Here is a 22,126-nt window from a genome sequence, read left to right on the forward strand (position 1 = left end):
TTCCCAGTAGGATTTCTTTAAAATCCCACCCCGAGCCTTCATTCCCAGTAGGATTTCTTTAAAATCCCATCCCGAGCCTTCATTCCCAGTAGGATTTCTTTAAAATCCCATCCCGAGCCTTCATTCCCAGTAGGATTTCTCCTTGGTGCCAATAAATGTCCCCATCCCAGCTTTTCCCGCATTCCCTGAACTCTCGGGAAGCAGTGATTGTTCCAAGGGGTCGGGAGCCGGGAGCGCCTGTCGGAGCCATCCCGGTGTGAATTCCCAGAAATAATCCTAACGGGAAGCGACGCTGTCGCCTCCCATCCGTCAGCCTGGCAGAGGCAATTGGCTCCGTCCTTTGGAATTATGGAAAGGATGGAGAAAATGGGAATTTCCTCAGCTGTTGGGAGCTGCCAAGTGGCTTCTCCATGGGAACGGAGCACCAGGATGAGGCCGGAGCCCGGAAACTCCCGGTGCCACCGGCAGCTCCCGGGGCTCGCTGGAATTCCATATTTTCCACCCGGGATTCCTTCCTGCTCCTTGTTTTCCCGGCCACTTCCATTGGGTTTTCCAGCCTTTTGCACTCCGGGATCCCAATTTTCACTCCAAAACTTTTGGCTCCTGATTTTTGCTCCCAAGTTTTCTTCCTAAATCTTGGGTTTGGAATTTTTCCTACCAAATCTGGGCTCCGAAGTTTTGCTCCTAACTTTTATTCCTAAACCTTTGGCTCCCTATATTTTGTTCCTAAATCTGGGATCCTCATCTTTTATCCTAAACCCTGGGCTCCTAGTTTTCCTTCCTAATCCTTGAACTTCTCATTTTCCTTCCTAAATCTGGGATCCTGATTTTTGTTCCCAAATCCCAGGCTCCTGGTTTTTACTCCTAAACCTTTGATCCCATCCACTTCCAGCTCTGCCGTGGGCAGGGACACCTTCCCTTATCCCAGGTTGTTCCAATTCCCATCCAACCTGACCTTGGACACTTCCAAGGATTCATCCACAGCTTCTCTGGGAAGCCTGTCCCAGTTTTTCCAAGGTTTCCCTCCAGTGGATATCCTGGGTGAGGATTCTCCTGCCTGGCCATGACCCCTGAGCATTTCCATCCCTCTCCAGCTTCCCTGGGATCCGATTAATCCGTGGGATATTTCATGGATTGCTCATCCCTGCCCTAGGAGTGTTTTCCTAACCCTTCCCGTTGATCCAGCCGCGTTTTTTCCATGTTGGGCTTTCCCCCCTTCCTCTGTGCTCCAGCAGACAGAGCAGGTTATCTGGAAAAGCAGGAAAAAATTCCCTAATCCCTCTTGAATCCTGGAATATCAGCAGGTAACAGCTTCAATATGGCACCAGGGCCTGGCCCGGGGTCACGGGGGGAGCAATAAGCCAAGCCTGGATTGAATTATTCCTGGGAAATTCCTTGATCCACACCTGATTAAAGCCTCATCCCGTGGAACCAGGCGGTTCCTTTGGATATGGATCCAGCTTAGATGGAGCTGGAGCCCTGCCCACCCCACACAGCTCGTAAATTCCTTGGGATGTGCCGCAGCTCTGGAGATTTTTCCCTCCCTCTTCTCCCTCTGCTCATCCCACTTGGATCCCAAGACTTACCTGGGATGCACCTGGAATCTTTTTGGGTGAAATTTTGGGGGAAAATCCTCTCTGATCTTTCCTGGATGGGGACAAAGTGACTCCAAAACCTTGGTTTTCCAACCAGTTCCTTTGGCAGCGTGTCCAAGAGGGAAAAATATCCCTGCTTTTCAAGTCGAGCCAGGGCCAATGTAAATATTTATGGAATATTTTATTACAATCCCAATTTACCCCTTGATTGGAAACATTTCCTAATAACCCTCTGGAAAATCCAATTAAAGTGCAATTTAAGGGTTTTGCTTTGGGGTTTTTTTGGAGTCGCTGCTTTGCCAGGAATGCTGATCCATAGGTCGGGTGGAAAGGTTGGAATGTCAGCGGGGTTGGATGTCCATGGAAGAGACTGGATTTAAAAACACGGGAAAAATAGCTGCTTCCTCGGGAAATCCTGGTTTTCCTCGGGAATGGGGCAGCTCAGCCTTCCCAAGTACAAATCCCTGCTGATTTTTCTCCCTTTTATCTTGGTTTGGGGCACATCCCAAGAATCCCATCGGCTCCGGTGGGATCAGGGGTGTGGAAGGACTTGGAAACCCCCTCAGTGTCAATGTGGGAGGCTTTGGGATCTTTATCCTGATGGGAATCCCAAAGGATAACGATTCCAAAATGACCCTTGGGGTTTGGGATGCCCAGCCAGGGCACGGAGCTGCTGCTCCGGGAACTGTGGGATTTATCCTTGGAATTGCCCAGCTCCTGGCTGAATTCCCAACTTTATTTAGCCAGCCCAGAATTTGTTCCCTGATGTCTCCCGTGGCAGCAGCTCCTATCAAACCTTCCTCTGCTTTCCCCCTTTTCCCTCTGAATCCCACATTCCGGATTTTCCCATCCCAACAAAAGGATGTTCCATCCAGTGAGGACGCCAGGAATCTTTAGGAAGTTTTATTTTTATTATACAGGACCAAAAAAAAAAAATCTCCTCAGGAATTCCTTGGAGAGCCAGGACTTCAAGCAGGAGGCACAGGATCCTTTTAAAATGAAAATCAGGGAATGCTGGAATTCTAACGAGGCACTAAACGCTGGGAAAGGCAATTATCTGCCTGGAAAACATTGGATTCATTAGGATGAACATAAAGGCAAACTTTGGGAAGATAATTGGATCTTTTAAATCTCCATGTTCTTGATCCCTGCTCGTCTCATAAATATGGATTTTTATATAATCCCTAAAAAAAAAAAAAAACCAAAAAAAACCAACAGTCTCCCGTTAAGGAGCACAAGAAGTGCGATAAATGCTGGAATATTTGACATGGAATTAAACAAAAAAGGAACAAAAAGGAAGAGATTTGAGTCCAAAGGCTCCTCCTGGCACATCCTGGCTGCTCCTGGTGCTGGAGGTGATGGATCTCTCCAGGAGCTGGATGAGCATTGGGAATCATCTGGGTGCTGAGGTGAGGGATTTCCATCTCCCATGCCATCCCATCCCATCCCATCCCATCCCATCCCATCCCATCCCATCCCATCCCATCCCATCCCAGTTTGGACTGGGAGGGATCTATGGACACGGACACCTCCCACTATCCCAGGGTGCTCCAGCCTGGCCTTGGACACTCCCAGGGATCCGGGGCAGCCACAGCTGCTCTGGGAATTCCAGTCCAGCTCCTCCCCACCCTCCCAGCCAGGAATTCCTTCCCAATCTCCCACCCATCCCTGCCCTCTGGCAGTGGGAGCCATTCCCTGTGTCCTGTCCCTCCATCCCTTGTCCCCAGCCCCTCTCCAGCTCTCCTGGAGCCCCTTCAGGCCCTGGAATGGCTCTGAGCTCTGCCTGGATCCTTCCCTTCTCCAGGAGAACATTCCCAGGGCTCTGAGCTCTGCCTGGATCCTTCCCTTCTCCAGGAGAACATTCCCAGCTCTCCCAGCCTGGCTCCAGAGGCGCTCCAGCCCTGGAGCAGCTCCGTGGCCTCCTCTGGAATTGCTCCAGCAGCTCCTGGTCCTGCTGATGTTGGGATCCAGAGCTGGAGCAGCTCTGCAGTGGGGTCTCACCTGACTGGACAGATGCCATGGATTTTCTGATGCCAAGGATTCCTCTGGGATTGCTGGAATTCCCCTGGTGCTTCCATGGAGCTGGATGTGACCCACAGGAGTGAGGAGCAGAGAGGGGACAAAGCTTCAGGCATGGAAACGCCCTGGAAAGGCAAGGCCACAAACTCCTCCAGCCCTTCCAGGTTTTGTGCCGTTGGAAATGGAGGCAAGTCAGGCTCAATAATTAATCCAGGCTTATTTAAACCTGCTGCTCCTCTCAGCACAGCAATGATCCATCAGACACGTTCTCCTCGTGTGCCCAGGGTCATTTTTAGTGGATACTTCAGGAGAAAAAGCTGGCTATTCCCTGTTTAATTAAACCTGTCATTAGTCTCCGGATCCTGGGTCATTCCTTGGAAAATCCAGCGCCTTTCCCTCCCTTCCAATGATTAAACCATCGATCAAGAGCGGCTGTTTAATCTCTGTGCCCATAAACAGCCGTTCTTCGCAGGCCCAGCCAGATGGGCAGATAATTTCCAACATAACTTGGAATCTATTGGAGTTTCTGGAAGCCTGGCTCGGAAAAAGCCTGGAATATCCCAGGGATGCCCATGCAATCACACGGCCAATTTGCGGGAGTAATTACCTCGATTCCGCGTGTGCTCCCGGTAATTGGCGCCCCAGATGGCGTCGGGATGCATGGATGGCCACTTGTGCACGGAGAGCCACGCCACGGGAATTGCACGTGCAAATCCTGCGAGGATCCTGAATATTCCATGTGTCCCATGGATCCCAACTCTTCCATGTATCTCCCTGGAGCGGGAAGTGCCGTGGTTGAGGTGGGTGTTTGAAGCATTTCCATAGGATACGGAACGTCCTCGGTTGGAAGGGAACACAAGGATCATGCAAGAATTTTGGATCCCTGAGAATTTTGGGAAGTGGCCTGGAGAGAGGGAGGAGCCTGGAGGGCATCCGTGAGTAACCGGAATCCGGCCGTGCTTCCCATTATTTTATCCCCGTTCCATCCCATCCATGTTCCATCCCATTATTTTATCCCCGTTCCATCCCATCCACATTCCATCCCATTATTTTATCCCCGTTCCATCCCATCCACATTCCATCCCATTATTTTATCCCCGTTCCATCCCATCCATGTTCCATCCCATTATTTTATCCCGTTCCATCCCATCCGCGTTCCATCCCATTATTTATCCTCGTTCCATCCCATCCACGTTCCATCCCATTATCTTATCCCTATTCCATCCCAACCCTGTTCCATCCCATTATTTTACCTCCGTTCCATCCCATCCATGTTCCATCCCATTATTTTACCTCCGTTCCATCCCATCCATGTTCCATCCCATTATTTTACCTCCGTTCCATCCCATCCATGTTCCATCCCATTATTTTATCCCCGTTCCATCCCATCCACATTCCATCACATTATTTTATCCCTGTTCCATCCCATCCATGTTCCATCCCATTATTTTATCCCCGTTCCATCCCATCCATGTTCCATCCCATTATTTTATCCCAGTTCCATCCCATCCATGTTCCATCCCATCCACATTCCATCCCATTATTTTATCCCCGTTCCATCCCATCCCTGTTCCATCCCATTATTTTATCCCAATGCCATCCCACCCACGGCTCAGCATTCCCAAGCCTCCATCTCCCGCTCTCCACCAATCCCTGCGGCAGCCGCGAGCCCTTCCCGGGAGGAGCCTCGGGAGCGGGTCCATCCCGAGCCGTTATCCCTTTTTATTGCGGTGCCGCGGCTCCGGAGCTCCGGCAGAAGATAAATTCCAAGGAGCGCCGGGTGCCGGAGCCGCCGGCGCGGCTCAGCGCTAACATTTACACTGCACGGGGTCGATATCCCGCTGATCCCACTCAATCTGCTCCCTGTGCAAACTCCAGCCGCCTCCCCCCGGATCAATCCCTCCTCCAAAGGTTACGTGAAGGTGGCCGGATTCTTCTAAGCTGTTTGCAGAGCCTCCGTTTGCTCTGCTAACACAGCCTGGAACTGAATCCAAGGATTCTGTTTGCCTTGGATTAGGGCTGTTTGCCCAAACACCTTCCCGAATCCAATCGAGGCCAGGCTTTCCAAACATTTGGGCACATCTGTCAATCAACAGCAGCAATCGGGTTCCTGATCCAAACAGCAAACTCGGCCAAATCCAATATTTATCCAAACTTTTACTGACTCGGGCTGGTTTTAAACAATCCAAAGCCGCAGAGCAGCCGTTGGTGCCGAAAGGTCCTGGGTAATGTGTAACTCCAGGCAAACAGAGCCCGATTCCAGCAAGGAGCGGAGTGAAACTAAACACTGGAATTATTGTCCCACTTTTATTGCAGATAATTTGCTTAAATGTCCAGCGATTATCTACTAATAAGGCCGGGGTTAATTAGGCGGGGCCTAAGAGGGCTTTGGCTGATCCTCGCTCAAGGGCAGGGTGCAATTCCCGGACTTTGGCCCCCAGCATGGGAGCGTGTTTGGGCAGGTGACTTGGGGGTGTTGTCAGGGTGGAAAACACCTGAGTCCAGACAAAAAAAATAGGAAAAAAAAAAAAATCCTGGCAGGACTCCAGGCAGAGCTGGATTGGGGCTTGAAACAAAGAGGAACAGGAGATGCCAAATGTTTTTCGGGAGACGCTGCCAGGCGGGAATGGCCGGCTGGGAATTGGCCCAAGGAGCTGTCGTAAAATCGGGAGATGTTTTTCATCTGCAGCCCAAAGGAGCAGGAATGACACCCAAACATGGGCAGGGCCTGGGTCCAGCCCATGAGGTGGATCCGAGGAGGGAAAGGGATGGAAATGCCTTCCCAAAGTCATGGAATCACAGCACGGTCAGGGTTGGAAGGGCAGGGACACCTCCCACTATCCCAGGGTGCTCCAAGCCCTGTTAGCCTGGCCTTGGGCATTTCCAGGAATCCAGAGGCAGCCACAGCTACTCTGGGAATTCCAGCCCAGCCCCTCCCCACCCCCCAGCCAGGAATTCCTTCCCAAATATCCCTTCTAAATCTCTCCTTTTTCCATTTCAAACCATTCCCCCTTTTCCTATCACTGTCTGTGTCAGAATTCACTCTCCGTCTGTTTTGGAATTCCCTTTCAGGCACTGGGAGATTAAAAAAGGAGGGGGAGCATTTGTCTCTAATTCCTGGTGTATGGAAGGAGAAAAGTGGGACAGAGAATGATCCACTCAGTTTTCCCTTTGGATACCCAAACCTATCCCTGTGACAAGTGACAATCCTCATTCCAGAAGCCTTTTTTCAGGAGAGACACTCCAGCTCCGTCCTTTTCCCAGGAAAATGAGATTAATTAGGCTCTGATCAAGAGCAAAGAGCACCTGAAAGATGCAGGGAGCGATGTTTTCCCTGAATAACAGCATTTGGAATTCGGGGAGGAACAGTGGATGAGGCATGTTATCCATCTCCAACGCTTTGTTCCTGGCAGAGGGGATAAATATGGATAAGGGCACTTAGGGAACAATTTGGGAGGGAAAACAGAGGGAGAATAAAGGAGAGGCTCCTGCAGGCAGCAGCTTCTGGTGGAATCTGGTTATTTATGGAATGGCAGAGAGCAAATGGGAAAATTCCAGCTTCCTTCTAAGCTGGAGAAGGCTGGAGAGGGATTGGGACAAGGGATGGAAGGATATTGGGAAGGAATTCCAGGCTGGGAGGGTGGGAAGAGGCTGGCTGGAATTCCCAGAGCAGCTGTGGCTGCCCCTGGATCCCTGGAATGTCCCAGGCCAGGCTGGGCAGGTCTTGGAGCACCCTGGAACAGTGGGAAGTGTCCCTGCCCATGGCAGGTGTGGGATGGGATGATCCTCAAGGTCCCTTCCCATCCAAACCATTCCAAGATTCCATGAAAACCTTCCCAAACTTCTTTTCAAATGGATCCATGGCATTCCCATCAGTGGAGTGGTGACAATTCCAGCACCACCTCCCAGCTTATCCCTGCTGCCGTGGCCTTGCTCCATCCCCGTTTTTGACCCCATCCCTGCAGAAATCCCATGGATTCAGGTGGATCCCTTGGTTCCACCTGTACTGGATCCGTGGCCACCCACGGGCCCTGAACATTCCTGATCCCGGAATCACAGCTCTGGATGCATCCCGATGGGGCAGGGTGGGGCAGCTCATTCCCGGGAGCAGCCATGAGTACCATGCCTGGCAGAAGGGCCACGGAGGGACACACAATTCCCAAAATTTGGCAGATCCGAGGCTCTGGAGCAGCCGCAGCCGGAGCAGATGGCGGTGGCTCCGTGCCCTGCTGACCCTGGCAGCTGATGAACAAATTAAATCCTGGGAGTCTTGGAAGATTTGGGATTTGGGGACCTGGGATGAACTCCCAGCTTTTTGGTCAATGTCACCTGGACGGGTTTGCGTGTGACGGTGTTGGAATTCCCGGTGGGAGGCGGGAATCGCTTCCACAGTGGCTGAGCCCATCCTGGGACCATCGCTGCGGGGATTTGGCTCCGTGGGAATGCTGGGCGGGATCCATGAGGGTGGAGGATGGAGGGAATGCTTTGGAAGCTCGGGAGATGCTCTGTGTGGATCCTGGCTGGCTCTGGAATTCCAGGGGGAGCAGGAAGTAGAACCCGAGGTGTGACGTGTGTCCATGGTGCCGTGTCCTTGATTTGCAAGGCTTCCCAGGAATCCATGGGATTTCCAAGCCTTTCCATGCCCTTGGAAGCAGGTCTGCTGTTTATTTAGGCTGCAGTGTTCCAGATATCCCAGGGGTTTTCCACTGGGATCAGCTCCTGCTTGGCCAAGGGCAGCCAATGTAGGTGGAGAGGACATGGAATGATGTTGGAAAAGCCCTGGAAGTAAATGACAGGAGCGCTTCTGTGAGGGATTGAGCTTGGAGAGAGGGAATGCTCCAGAATCCATTGGCTGGGAATGCTGGAGGTCAGGGCTGGACCCCGCCCATGTGGGGATGCAAAGGGCTGAGCTGGAACTGTTCCCTGGAAAAGGGAATCCATGTGGGGGAACTGTGTCCAGGGAAAACCCAGGTGGAAGCCACGGCAGAGTCTCCTGGAGGAGCACTTCCAGATGAATCCCATGCTGAGGCTCCCATTCCAAGGACTAATTCCAAGGACTGTTGCGCATTCCTTTGTCCCACCACAAAAGTTTCCTTTCCTTTCCTTTCCTTTCCTTTCCTTTCCTTTCCTTTCCTTTCCTTTCCTTTCCTTTCCTTTCCTTTCCTTTCCTTTCCTTTCCTTTCCTTTCCTTTCCTTTTTCCTTTCCTTTCCTTTCCTTTCCTTTCCTTTCCTTTCCTTTCCTTTCCTTTCCTTTCCTTTCCTTTCCTTTCCTTTCCTTTCCTTTCCTTTCCTTTCCTTTCCTTTCCTTTCCTTTCCTTTCCTTTCCTTTCCTTTCCTTTCCTTTCCTTTCCTTTCCTTCCTTTCCTTTCCTTTCCTTTCCTTTCCTTTCCTTTCCTTTTTTTTCCCTTTCCTTTCCTCTTTCCTTCCCTTTCCTCCCAATGCTGGGAAGCTCCAGAAGCCTTGGAATGGGGCCCCATCCCACACAAAACCCTTGGAATGCCACCCAAGGTGACAGGCAGCAGCGGTGCTGTTCCGAACTATTTACAGAGCACACAATTCCATAACCTTGGGATGTCTGGAGGAGCCCGGAGCAGCACTGGATCCCTCTTTCCTATGGAATTTTCCCAGCGGCATTCCGGATTATCCCGCGGTGGGAATGGGTGGGATGGGGGCCGCACACGCCGTTATCTCCGCGTTGTCCCGATGCTCCTCGGATCCCGCTGGGAACGCCCGGCTCCGTGGGAGCCGTGCTGGGAGCAGAGTCAATATTGGCTGAGCAAACACTGCCGGAAAAGAGCCGCTGTTTGCAGAGCCGCGGGATTCGGAGGCTCGGCTGCCGCTTGGAAATCAGAATAATCCCAGGAATCCGGGGTTTTCCAAGGTACGGAGTGGTTTTTATGGATGGGACAGCGAGCAGCTCCAAGGGAAGATCCCAGTTGCTCCACTTGGGTTGGAATGGGAGGTGGGTCTACATTGTGGGGTTCCTGACCTTGAATCCATAAAAAAAAAGTGGAAATCCACCAGAGCCGAAGGCTGAAGCAGGAGGTGGCATCGAGTTTTCCATGGAAAAGCAGTTTCTGGAGGAACCGGAGTCCCCCGGCATTGCCGGAGCTGCTCCGGAGTGTTGTTCCACCAGTGATGGATCCCTGGAATGTCCAGGCTGGATGGGGCCTGGGATAGCAGGAATGGGATGAGATTTAAGGTCCCTTCCCGCCCAAGCCATTCCAGGATTCTCCATGTCCAAGGAATCTCTCCCGCTGTGCATGGGAGCACCTGTTCCCCTTGGATTCCATTTGCATCCCCCCCGGATAATGGGAATGCTGAGAGCAGCCACCAAACTGAGGCAGAAATCCCAAATTAAAATCCACGTTTAACCATAAATTTCCATAAATATTCCAAGATGGAATTTTCCTTCTTTTGTCCTGATGTTTCCCTTCAGTTTAAAATGTTTCCCTGCCTCTTTGCAGGAAGAGGAAAATAGAAATTGAGGAAAAGAAAAAAGAAAAATAAACCAGGAAAAGAAAAAAAAGGGAATACAAGGAGGCCTTGAGAAGAAGGGATTTGCCTGTTTGTTTTCCCTATTTTTTTCAGGGAGGAAAGGGCAGGAAAAGGGTTCAAATCAGGGAAAAAAGGGATCAAATAAAAGGAAATGCTGGAATTTCCTTGGAAGGTGCCTGGGATGTGCTGTGGGAGCAGAAGGATTGTGATCCCAATCCTGCCTGCTCCAGTCCTCCAGTCCGGGAGTATCCTGTGTTCCTGGGACGCTGATTCCCAGATTTCCATGGATTTTTAACCCCACAGCGGCCGGAGCTCTGCCCTTTTCCAGCTGTATTCCTACAACTTCCTGCTTCCCACCCACCCCGTTGTGCAACGTTCCCTCAGAACCCATCAGCTCCTGGCATCTCCTGGATGTTTAATTCCCTTTGGATGAAGGAATGGAAAAATTGACCAACAATTCCATGCATCCAAGGCTGGCCTTTGCGGCGGGTGTTTATGGAAAGCTCCCGTGCCAACCTCTCCTCATTTTTCCTGCTGCTCTGGCACGGGTAAGGACAAATATTTATATTCCAGGCTTTTCCGATTGTTTCCATGTTGAACCGCTTTCCAAGGAACTCTTCATGTGGTTCCAAGGATTTGCCATTAATTTTCACTTCCAATTGGATCCAGCTTTCCTCCAGGATTTTTAAAGTTGGGAAGGATTTGTTTTGGGAATGTGATGCCGGATCGGCACCACTCGGAGGGTGGGAATGTCACATTCCTGTTTTGTTTAAAGGATAATTAAGCTTAGAATATTATATTCCCAACTCCTGGAAGTGTTCCAGGCCAGGTTGGAGAAACCTGGATTAGTGGAAGGTGTCCCTTAGAGGATGGAATGGGATGAGCTTCAAAGTCCTTTCCCAAAAGAATTCCATTATTAAAATATTGGTCCTCTTTTGGAGAAATTAATTCAGTGGAAAAATCCAGCTGAGTGTCCCTCCAGCACCTCCAAATCCCGGGAAGTGCTCCATGGGATGCTCAGGCTCATCCATCCCATCCCATCCCATCCCGTCCCGTCCCGTCCCATCCCATCCCATCCCATCCCATCCCATCCCATCCCATCCCATCCCATCCCATCCCGTCCCGTCCCGTCCCGTCCCGTCCCGTCCTGTCCCGTCCCGTCCCGTCCCATCCCATCCCATCCCATCCCATCCCATCCCAGGATTTGCCTTTCCCTCCTCTCCGCCTCTTTTGGGAAAGCAGGAAGAAGGGAAGCAGCTCCCTGACCCCTGACTTCCACATTTAATAAAGGGAATAAAAGATCAGAAACCTGGAAAAATCCTTAATAATTCACCAGCCTGGAGCTGTTTCATTACTTTGAATTTGCGAACATTCCGGCAGCTCCTGACACCTTCCCTCGCTCATGATCCACTCCCAAAATCCTGGGAATGTTGGCTGGATCCACCTGCCCTTGTTACGTTAATCAGGGATGTGCCTGGGAGCGGCCAGACTCCCAAGAAAATGCAGCAGATTTGACCCAGAACTGTTGGTAGGAAGAGAAAATAATTCCAGGATTTTTCCCACTGGGGATCCAGTGATTGTTGGGCAGCCGTTCCCACTGGGCGAATGGAAGCTCCGATCCAGGATTTGATCCAGGGGCTTTTCCTTGCTGAGTTTGGGTCGGGATTGGGGCAGCCCCAGAGCTCGGCTCCTTTTCCTTGAGCTGTTTCCATTCCCAGTTTCAGGAATGGGGGTGGATCCCAGCTCCCGAGGTTGCCTTCCCCAGCTAATTCCAATGCCCGGCAGGTGCCGGAGCTTTGGGATGCCGGAGCTTCGGGCTCGGGTAATTATCCTTGGATTTGAAGCCGATTATGGCACCTTTGGAGCGGTGTTTGTTGGATTTCCCCACGCTCTGTGTTTGCTCAGCGGCTCCCAAAGTCAACACGGGCCTGATCAAACATCCCCGATTCCTCCCGCGGCCCTTTTCCCAAAGATCCGCTCCCAGGAGCAGCCACGGGGAGCCGGGAACGCGCTGTCCAGGTGGCACAGAGGAATTCGGGATCATCCCGAGCTGAGGAGGCCGGGATGGAGGTGTGGCCCTGCTCAGGGGTGTCACCGCATCCCGAGCCAGGCACAGACTCTTCAGGGATGCTGGAAAACCAAAGGATTCCCAGGAAGGGAGCAGGGATGCTGGACAAGCCCATGGGATGTCCCTGCAGATCCATGCGGCTCCAGAAGGAATCTCGGGTTCCCAAAATCCCAGTGCCAGCTGCTGCGGTTCGCCAAGGTGGGAAGGGGCTGGCAGGAGCCCAGAATTCCTGTGGGATCCCAAGCCTGGAAAAGCTCCTGGTTCCCGTGGGTGGCTCCCCCTGCTCCTCCCACTGCCCGCGATCCCGGGATGTGGCTCCAGCCCCGTCTTGCATCCCATGGATTGGCCACTCAGATTCCAGAGGAAAAGCTGCTCCTCCTGCCACCATCCCAGGCTGCTCCAACCCAGCCTTGGACATTCCAGGGATCCAGGGGCAGCCACAGCTGCTCTGGGAATTCCAGCCCAGCCAGGAATTCCTTCCCAATATCCCTTCTCTTCCCTGCCCTGTGGCAGTGGGAGCCATTCCCTGCATCCTGTCCCTCCACCCTTATCCCAAATCCCTTTCCAGCTCTCCTGGAAGGTTCTGGAAGTGGCTCTGATCTCCCTGGAGCTTCTCTCAGCAGGAATCCACCTTCCAATGGTCAACCACAAACCCCGAAAAAACCCATAAAAAGCCAGGAAGCAACCAACCAACCCCTCCAGCGCTCCGGGAACATCAACTCCCCGGGATTGGCAGGGAATGAAAGCATTCCCTGCTCCCTGCCAGCGCCGCTGCTGCCGAGCGCAATCCCGGCCCCGCTCCTGCCATGCATCCATGATGAGCCAAGAGCCCCGAGGAGCCGCAGCTTTCCCTCATTCCCACTTTGGAGCCGCGTTCCCGCTTTTCCGTGTTCCCTGGCACATCCATGAATATATATTGACCTTATTAGAGCAGCGGCTGCCAGCAGCGCCGAGGCCTCGTTTGCACAAATTAAAGCTGTCAGCGGGTAATTTATGGAGCAGCGGGAACGCCGAGCGGCGCTGGGAGGGAACGGCCTGGACTGGGGAGCAGGTGGGGAAAGGGGATGGATTGTGGGGTAAAACGGGACGGGAATGGTGTGGAATGAGAGGGAGGAAGGGAAAGGGGATGGACTGTGGGGTAAACATCCCGCTCAGGATGGCACGGTCGCACTCAGGTGGGGCTGGGCATATTTTTAGTGGTTTCTTGCTCAGGATGGTTTTCTCCCTTTCCCTTTCCCCCTTTCCCTTCCTCCCTTCTTCTCTTTCCCCCTTTCCCCCTTTCCCCCTTTCCCCCTTTCCCCCTTTCCCCCTTTCCCCCTTTCCCCCTTTCCCCCTTTCCCCCTTTCCCCCTTTCCCCCTTTCCCCCTTTCCCCCTTTCCCCCTTTCCCCCTTTCCCCCTTTCCCCCTTTCCCCCTTTCCCCCTTTCCCCCTTTCCCCCTTTCCCCCTTTCCCCCTTTCCCCCTTTCCCCCTTTCCCCCTTTCCCCCTTTCCCCCTTTCCCCCTTTCCCCCTTTCCCCCTTTCCCCCTTTCCCCCTTTCCCCCTTTCCCCCTTTCCCCCTTTCCCCCTTTCCCCCTTTCCCCCTTTCCCCCTTTCCCCTTCCCTTCCCTTCCCTTCCCTTCCCTTCCCTTCCCTTCCCTTCCCTTCCCTTCCCTTCCCTTCCCTTCCTTCCCTTCCCTTCCCTTCCCTTCCCTTCCCTTCCCTTCCCTTCCCTTCCCTTCCCTTCCCTTCCCTTCCCTTCCCTTCCCTTCCCTTCCCTTCCCTTCCCTTCCCTTCCCTTCCCTTCCCTTCCCTTCCCTTCCCTTCCCTTCCCTTCCCTTCCCTTCCCTTCCCTTCCCTTCCCTTCCCTTCCTTCCCTTCCCTTCCCTTCCCTTCCCTTCCCTTCCCTTCCCTTCCCTTCCCTTCCCTTCCCTTCCCTTCCCTTCCCTTCCCTTCCCTTCCCTTCCCTTCCATTTTTCACCTCAGTGTACTCCCAGGGTGGCACATCCATGATTTTCCTGGAAAAGCTGTGCCAGGGCCTCCCCACCCTCACTGGAAGGAACTCGTTCCTCCCTGCAGAGTGAAAAGAGACACAAAATCCAAACCTTCATCTCCCAAATCCACCCAATCCCAGTGGATCCCAATCCCTCCCTGCTGGAGCCGCACTGATCCCGTGGAGCCACGGCCGGAGCGGCGGCTCCGGGGTTGGATTTGTGCCCTGGGATTCGAGCTGGGGTTAAATTTGTCCCGTTGGCACTCGGGAGCGGTGACAGGCACGAGGAGAGGGAAGAGCCTTCCTTTTCCAGCGCCAGAAAGAGCAGCTGGAAAAACCTTTCCCGCTGGATTAGCACCCTGAGGCCCCTGGAGCTGTCACTTCCAACGTGTGGGATCCACGGATCCACCTCTGACAGCTGCTGGACTGAAAAAAAAGGGGGAAAAGCCATTTTTTTAGGGGTGGCAACACGTGACAATCCACCGATCCCACCTGGAACACGCCAAGAATTCCCTTTATAAACACCCAATCCCGTGGCTGTCCCAAAAGCCGGAATTCCAAGTTTCCCAGCAGCCTGGGGGTTATTTATAGCAGGAATAAGAGTTGGTGTTTCCTTCTCCAGGAAACTTGGGAAGGGGGCAAATGACCTCAGTGTGAAGCAATGGGATTTTGTGGATTTCTGTGGGAATCTGGAGCGGGATTAGCACCTCTCCTCCATTCCTGGGCGGGCTGGCAGCTGCTGGAGCAGGGAAGGACCCTCGGGAAGCAAAGAGCTCCAAAATTCTCTGCCAGCCTTAGATCCAGAGCCAAACGCTGGATTCCAGGCATGAGGAGCGGGAAAACGGGAGCAGGATCGGCGGGAATGGGATGGGATCCCCCCTGGGTGCCTTTCCCTTGGAAAGGGATCCGATATTTATGGGAGATCTCTGCAGTGGCAGAGATCCCTGCTTTTCCCAGACATATTAACACAGGAATGGCTTTGGATCCAGCCCAGGATAGACCCACTGGGAATTCATTCCTTTAGGAAAAACCAGGATGTGGCACAGAAATAAATGCAGGAATTGCTGCTGGGGGAATGGTTGGAGTCAATGACCATAAAGGGCTTTTCCAACCTAAACCATTCCGGGATTTTTCCTCCTCCTATCCCAGGGATATTAGGGCAGGAATAAATTCAGATCCCTCCAGCATCCTCCAGCATTCCATCTTCTCCAGCTGTTCCCAAATTCCCCTCCAGCATCCCATGGGGCTGTGAATCATTCCCGTTGGAATTGATGCACGGCTGGAGGGGTTTTCCCTCTGGATTTTCCCCTCAGTTTTTTTCCCTCATGATTTTTCCCTGGGATTTCTTCCTTGGATATTTCCCTCAGCAATTCTTCTTCAGGATTTCTTCCTCAGGATTTCTTCCTTGGGATTTTTCTTCAACATTTCTTCATCAGGATTTCTTCCTTGGGATTTTTCCTCGGGATTTTTTCCTCAGGATTTCTTCCTCGGGATTTTTCCTCGGGACTTTTTCCTCAGCATTTCTTCCTTGGGATTTTTCCTCATCATTTCTTCCTCAGCATTTCTTCCTTGGGATTTTTCCTCGGGATTTTTTCCTCAGGATTTCTTTCTTGGGATTTTTCCTCAGCATTTCTTCCTCAGCATTTCTTCCTCAGCATTTCTTCCTCAGCATTTCTTCCTTGGGATTTTTCCTCGGGATTTCTTCCTCAGGGTTTTTCCTCAGGGTTTTTCCTGGGGGTTTTCCTCGGGCTCTCAGCAGCAGCAGGATGTGCTGGATAAGGCTGATTCCCTGAGCTCCCAGCTCCGCTGCTCCCTCCCTTTCCCATGCAGGGAGGAATTCCGGGAACACTCATCTCCAGGATTTTTTAGCCCAGGAGAGTGCTTTGCTCCCGTTTTTCCAGCTGCTGCCATTTGGAGAGCCCGTGTTGGTTGCAGCTCCATGGATAACGCCTTTGGAGCAGCGCTCCTTCAGAAAATCCAGCAGGGCCATCTGTGGCTCTCCGCTCTTGGATGGATAATTAGATTCGAGTGCAGGCTGGGCTCGGGGCTGGAATTTTTCCGTGCCTGGAAACACCAAGGCACTCACAGCCAGGCTCATGGGGGATTCCAAGCAGGAATGGAGCCATTCCCAGCTGGGAAGGGAGCTCTTTGTCCCTCTGGAATTCTCAGGGTCACTGTTGGGAAGGAATCTCATTTTTCCTCCTCTGCTTGATCCCGTATTTTAAAATGTCCCTTCAAGAGCTGTGGAATATCCTGGATTTCCTTTGGATCTGTGAGGATAGCCCAGAATCCCAAGGATTCATTAAGTGTGGGATAATGGTGGTTTTTCTGATGAAAAAATGGGATTTTCCATCCTGGAGAAGGGAAGGATCCAGGGAGACCTTGGAGCAGATTCCAGGGGGCTCCAGGAGAGCTGGAGAAGGAACTTGGGATGAGAGATGAAGGGGCAGGACACAGAGAATGATTCAGATTGGAAAAGGGGGCATTTGGGTGGGATTTTGGGAAGAAATTCCTGGCTGGGAGGGTGGGGAAGGGCTGGGATGGCATTCCCAGAGGATCTATGGCTGCCCCTGGATCCCTGGAATGTCCCAGTCTGGGATGGACGGGGCTGGTGCCCCTCACGTTCCTCTCCTGGGGCACCTGCAGAGCCAGAGGTTGAGTTTTCCACGGCTGCACCTTCCCAAAAACCTTCCCTTAACATTATCCCGGGGTAAGCCAAAAAATCTGGGAAAATCCCTGAATTTCCTCACTTTTCCTGCCCCTTTGGAGTCACGCTCCGGCCGTGCCGCGGGGCTGGACGGGCTCAGGGGTGGGCTGAGAGCGCGGCCGGATCCTCGGGATGCTGGCAGCTCTGCTTCCCATCAATCTTCCCCAGGATTTCCAAGGATTTCCCGTGCCAGCTGCTTCCCTGTTTCCAGCCCCTTTTCCCTTCAGTAGCCTCGGAAAATATTGAACCCGTGCCCAGAGCAACACCAGGATACGAAGGGGAAAACTTTAAGATGTTTTGTAACTCCTTTTTTTTCTTCTTTTTTCTTTTTTCTCTTTTTTTTTTTTTTTTTTTTCCCCCAGGACCTGCCAACTCTTAATTTTTTCCAGTTTGGAATAAGAGCCTCGGATCCATCTGTTTGCTGTCAACTGATGTTTGTTTGGAAAGGGATTTTATGGATTTTTTCCAGCTCGCACTCCTGTTCTTCCACCCAGTTTACTGAACTCCATAAATGTCGGCTCTGGCAGTTTTTTTTTTGGGGGGGAGTTTTGATTTAGGATTTAATCAAAATGGAGCCGTCAGTGTCTTTAATCAATGGGAATGGAGATCAAAACCAAAGGAATGGGAGTGAGGAATGAAATATTTAATGGATTCCTTTGAAAGTGCCTGATTCCCGACCTAATGGCTACCAGGGATCATTAGGACAAACTTCCCAAAAAAAAAAAAAAATAACCTCCAAAAACTGCTCGCCGTGGTTTTTAAAGATAAAAGGGGAAAAGCAATTTAAGGCTTAAAAGCAATTCCAGCCTTTTATCCCATTAAATATTAAAAATAAAGCAGCGCCAGCGGCTCCGGGGCTGCCGGAGCTCCCGGGAACAGGGATTGGTGTCCAAAGGTCCCTGTGCTCATCCCGGTTTGGGCCGTGGGGGTGGGAAGGTGCCCACCCAGACTGGGCTGAGCTCTCCATGGGATGGGGGCACTGGTGTTCCCTGCCCGATGGGATGAAGGGATTTCGTGTGGAAATGAATCAGCAGAAGGTGGGAGGTGCAGCCGTGGCGCCCCTGGCAGCGCTCCATCCTCCAGCTCTTCATCCCTTCATCCTCTGTCCCTTCAACCCTCCATCCTTCCAACCTCCTGTTCGTCCATCCCTCCATCCTTCCATCTCTCCATCCTTCCAACCTCCCGTTCCTCCATCCTTCCAACCTTCTGTTCCTCCATCCTTCCAACCTCCCATCTCTCCATCCTTCCAACCTCCCGTTCCTCCATCCCTCCATCCTTCCATCTCTCCACCACTCTATCCCTCCACCCCTCCATTCTTCCTTCCTTCTATCCTTCCAACCTCCCATCCCTCTATCCCACCATCCTTCCAACCTCGTGTTCCTCAATCCCTCCATCCCTCCAACCTCCCATCCTCCCATCCTTCCATCCCTCCATCCCTCATTCCCTCCAATCTCCCCTTCCTCTATCCCTCCATCCCTCCAACCTCCCGTTCCTCCATCCCTCCATCCCTCCAACCTCCCGTTCCTCCATCCCTCCATCCCTCCAACCTCCCATCCCTCCATCCCTGCAACCTCCCGTTCTTTGATCCCTCCATCCCTCTGTCTCTCCATCCCTCCATCCCCCCATCCCTCCGTCCCCCCATCCCTCTATCCCTTCATTCTTCCAACCTCGTGTTACTCTATCCCTCCATCTCTCCATCCTTCCAATCCTCCATCCTTCCAACCTCCCATCCCCCCCATCCCTCCATCCCTCATTCCCTCCATCCTCCCGTTCCTCCAGCCCTGGAGCAGCTCCGTGGTCTCCTCTGGAATTTCTCCAGCAGTTCCATGACCTCCCGGTGTTGGGAACCAGAGCTGGAGGTCTCACCTGAGGGAGCAGAGGGGGACAATTCCCCCGTTCCTGCTTCCCACCCTGTGGGATGATCCCGGCAGATCCTTTGGGAGTTGGTGCTGCTGGAGGCCCCTCCTGCTTCCGGAGCCCTCAGGAATGACAGGGACAGAGATTTGGGATGAGCTCGATGCCACCTTGTCCCCTCAGATGCCACCAGACAACTGGAGGTGCTCCCTCAGAGCCCTGTCCTGGGCACAGCCACTCTGGGGGTCCCTCCAGCTTCATCCCAGAGAACTCCCAGGGAAGCAGCTCCCCAGGATCCCTCCTCTGCATTCCCATGGATAAAACCGGGATGGTGGGACACCTGTGGCTTCAAGGAGCAGCTCCCCAGGCTTCCTTCCGGCACGGCTGCGTTTTTAATCAGCTTTTTTAAATTTAATTTTCAACCTCTTTCTTCTCCTTTTTCTTCTCCTGGCGTTTTTATCTCCGCTTTGGATGCGCAAATCCCGACTATTTTGTTCCCGGAGTCAGCGGGATGATCAAGGGGTTTGCAGCCTCCTGAATTATTCAGCATTTTGGAGTTCCTCACTAAATATTTTTGCTTCCAGCCTGTCAGGGAGAAGATCACAGGAATATTTTGTTCATTCCAAGATCGCTCTCGGAGCGTCGGTGACGGGCAAAGCGCTCCCATCATTTCCGAAGGTGCTCGTTAAGGGAGGGGTTCGTCATTAATTAGAGCAGCAGAATGTCAGCATTAATTAGAGCGGCAGCTATGTCATCGTCACCTCCAAGGTGGCTTTGGGGACACGGGGCTGGCTGGGAATCTTCTCCAGGGCTTGGAGAGGGAATGGGGTTGTGGTGGATCGGGATGGGGTGGTGGGAAGTCACTCCACATGTCCCTGGCTGGAGGTGGCAGTGCCACCCCCCAGACCAGGGGACACCGGTGCCTGGCTGGAGTGTCCTGGGCTGGGGCACTCAGCTCGGCCATCCCTCATTCCTGCAACGATGGAATCCCAAAATCCCAGAGGAGGTGGGGCTGGAAGCGGCCTCTGCCCAGGCAGGGTCACCCCGGGCAGGTGACAGAGGGACACATCCGGGTGGGTTTGGAATGGCTCTGGAGAGGGGGATGATGGCATGGGCTTGGTGGGACAGTGGAATGTCCCTGGTTGGATGGCGGCATGTCCCTGATGGGACAATGGAATGTTCCTGGTGGGACAATGGAATGTCCCTGGGGGAATTTGGAGGGGCACTGGCACATTCCTGGTGGGACTATGGAATGTTCCTGGTGGGACAATGGAATGTCCCTGGTGGGACAATGGAATGTCCTTGGTGGGACAATGGAAAGCCCATGGTGGGATTTGGAGGGGCACTGGCACATTCCTGGTGGGACTATGGAATGTTCCTGGTGGGACAATGGAATGTCCCTGGTGGGACAATGGCACAGGCTTGGTGGGACAATGGAATGTCCTTGGTGGGACAATGGAAAGCCCATGGTGGGATTTGGTGGGGCACAGGCACATTCCTGGTGGGACAATGGAATGCCCTTGGTGGGACAATGGAATGTTCCTGGTGGGACAATGGAATGTTCCTGGTGGGACAATGGTATGTTCCTGGTGGGACAATGGCATGTTCCTGGTGGGACAATGGAAAACCCATGGTGGGATTTGGCGGGGCACTGGCACATTCCTGGTGGGACAATGGAATGTTCCTGGTGGGACAATGGAATGTCCTTGTTGGGACAATGACACATCCCGGGAGCTGCCACCACACCCCACCAGCGCCTGGCACTTCCCCACCAACATCTTTTGGGATTTGTGGTGGTTTTTCCCAAACCATCCCAACCCAGACCACTCCAAGATCTCCGATGTCCAACCTGCTCCCCGTTCCTTGGGCGAGGCACCGCGGCTCTGCTTCCCGGCGTTCCGTTTCCACGCGCGGCGTTCCGGGGCTCCGTACCGTCACCGTTATCCAACCTCTTCTTGTGGTTACATCATAAAAATTCTCGGGATCCTGGAAGCAGCCCGGGAATATTTGCATATGTATCTCCTTCGCTTTCACAGCACAGCCTGGCTGCCAGATGGGAAAAGCGACGGAGCCTCCAACATTTATCCGCGACTCCGCCGCTCTCCTGCGCCGGGAACCGCGGCGGAAGCGAGGTGGTTTTCCAACCCTGGGCTACTTCCATGGGGATCGGGGAAAAGGGGAGGGGAAACCACATGGAATCGATTAAAAGCCGTTTCCCAAAGTTTAGCAGTGCGGAAAAGATTATTCTGTGGCCCTTGGAAAAACAGGATTGTGGCTCCAGAAATCCCTTTTTCTTTGGATTTCACCCCATGTCCCAGACATGGATTGGGTGCCCTGAGCCCCATGGCCCACACCAGGATTTATCCCAAAGAACCGGAGAGGTTTTGGGGGGGAACACCTTTCCTTGGGAACACAGGACAGGAATTCCGATATTTTAATTGCTTTCCAAGCCTGGATTTCAGTGTTTGGGGTTTAATGGTGTTTTTTGGGAATAAGGATTATTTTGGGGATTTAATGCTGATTTTTAAGTGTATGAAGCTGGGGTGTTAAGATATAATGATGCTTTTGGTGTATAATGGTGTTTTTTGGGATAAAATGATTATTTGGAGATATAATAGTATTTTTTCTGATATGATGATTTTTTGGGAATATAATGATGTTTTTCAGGATCTAATGGTGTTTTTTTGGATTATAATGATGTTTTTAGGGTGTAATGATGGGATTTCAGGTACAATGATGGTTTTTAAGGGCAGTGATTTTTTTGGGGGTATAGGGATGAGTTCAGGATGTGATGATGACTTTTAGAGTGAAATTATGGGGTTTAGGTAAAATTATATTCTTTAGGGTACAATGATACTTTTTAGGGTGTAATGCCGATATTTTTGAGTGTTGCAATGATATTTTTTGGGGTCTAATAATTTATTTGGGTGTAATTATGCATTTTAGGACTTTCAGAGCATAAAGTTCCTTTTGGGGTGCAATGATTTTTTTGAGGTGCTACGATGTCATTTTGGGGATGCGTTGAGGGGCACAAAAATTATCATTGTATCCCAAAAAATGGATTTTTTGGGATACAATGATAATTTTGGGGATCTAAAAGTGTTGTCCCATATCCCTAAGACGGTCTGGGATCTCTTCCATGTTGGAGAGCTTGTAAGGGATTAATCACCCACCCTAATTATTTTGGAACATCCCAAATTATCCGGGCGGAACAGCAGGAAAACAACCCGACCTCGTCTTCCAAGCAGAGCCTCATTCCAGAAATCCGTCATCTGTTCATTCCTTAAAGCTCTGACAGCAAAAAACTGGGATCCAAATGTCCCTAAATGATTCCCGATGACACGCAACGGGAATTTTCCGGCATTATTCCGGAAATGTAACGACAAGGGCGCTTCCGCTGGGATTAATTGGCTCC

The 22,126-nt window shown here is 52.1% G+C and overlaps 1 long non-coding RNA gene across 2 annotated transcripts; it reads right to left on the bottom strand.

Moving 5' to 3' along the window:
* Positions 1-2,484: 2,484 nt before the first annotated feature.
* LOC140684782 (uncharacterized) lies at positions 2,485-5,817 on the bottom strand. Of its 2 annotated transcripts, none has more exons than XR_012057583.1 (4): positions 5,220-5,817; positions 4,222-4,388; positions 3,597-3,739; positions 2,485-2,779 (listed from the first exon to the last, which is right to left on the bottom strand). It is a non-coding gene; the product is annotated as an uncharacterized lncRNA (long non-coding RNA). The 2 variants fall into 2 exon arrangements; XR_012057582.1 differs by having other exon boundaries at positions 3,597-3,677; positions 5,220-5,781.
* Positions 5,818-22,126: the final 16,309 nt, after the last annotated feature.

The sequence above is a fragment of the Taeniopygia guttata genome, chromosome 10 (genome assembly GCF_048771995.1).
Source record: "Taeniopygia guttata chromosome 10, bTaeGut7.mat, whole genome shotgun sequence".
Lineage (NCBI taxonomy): Eukaryota > Metazoa > Chordata > Aves > Passeriformes > Estrildidae > Taeniopygia > Taeniopygia guttata.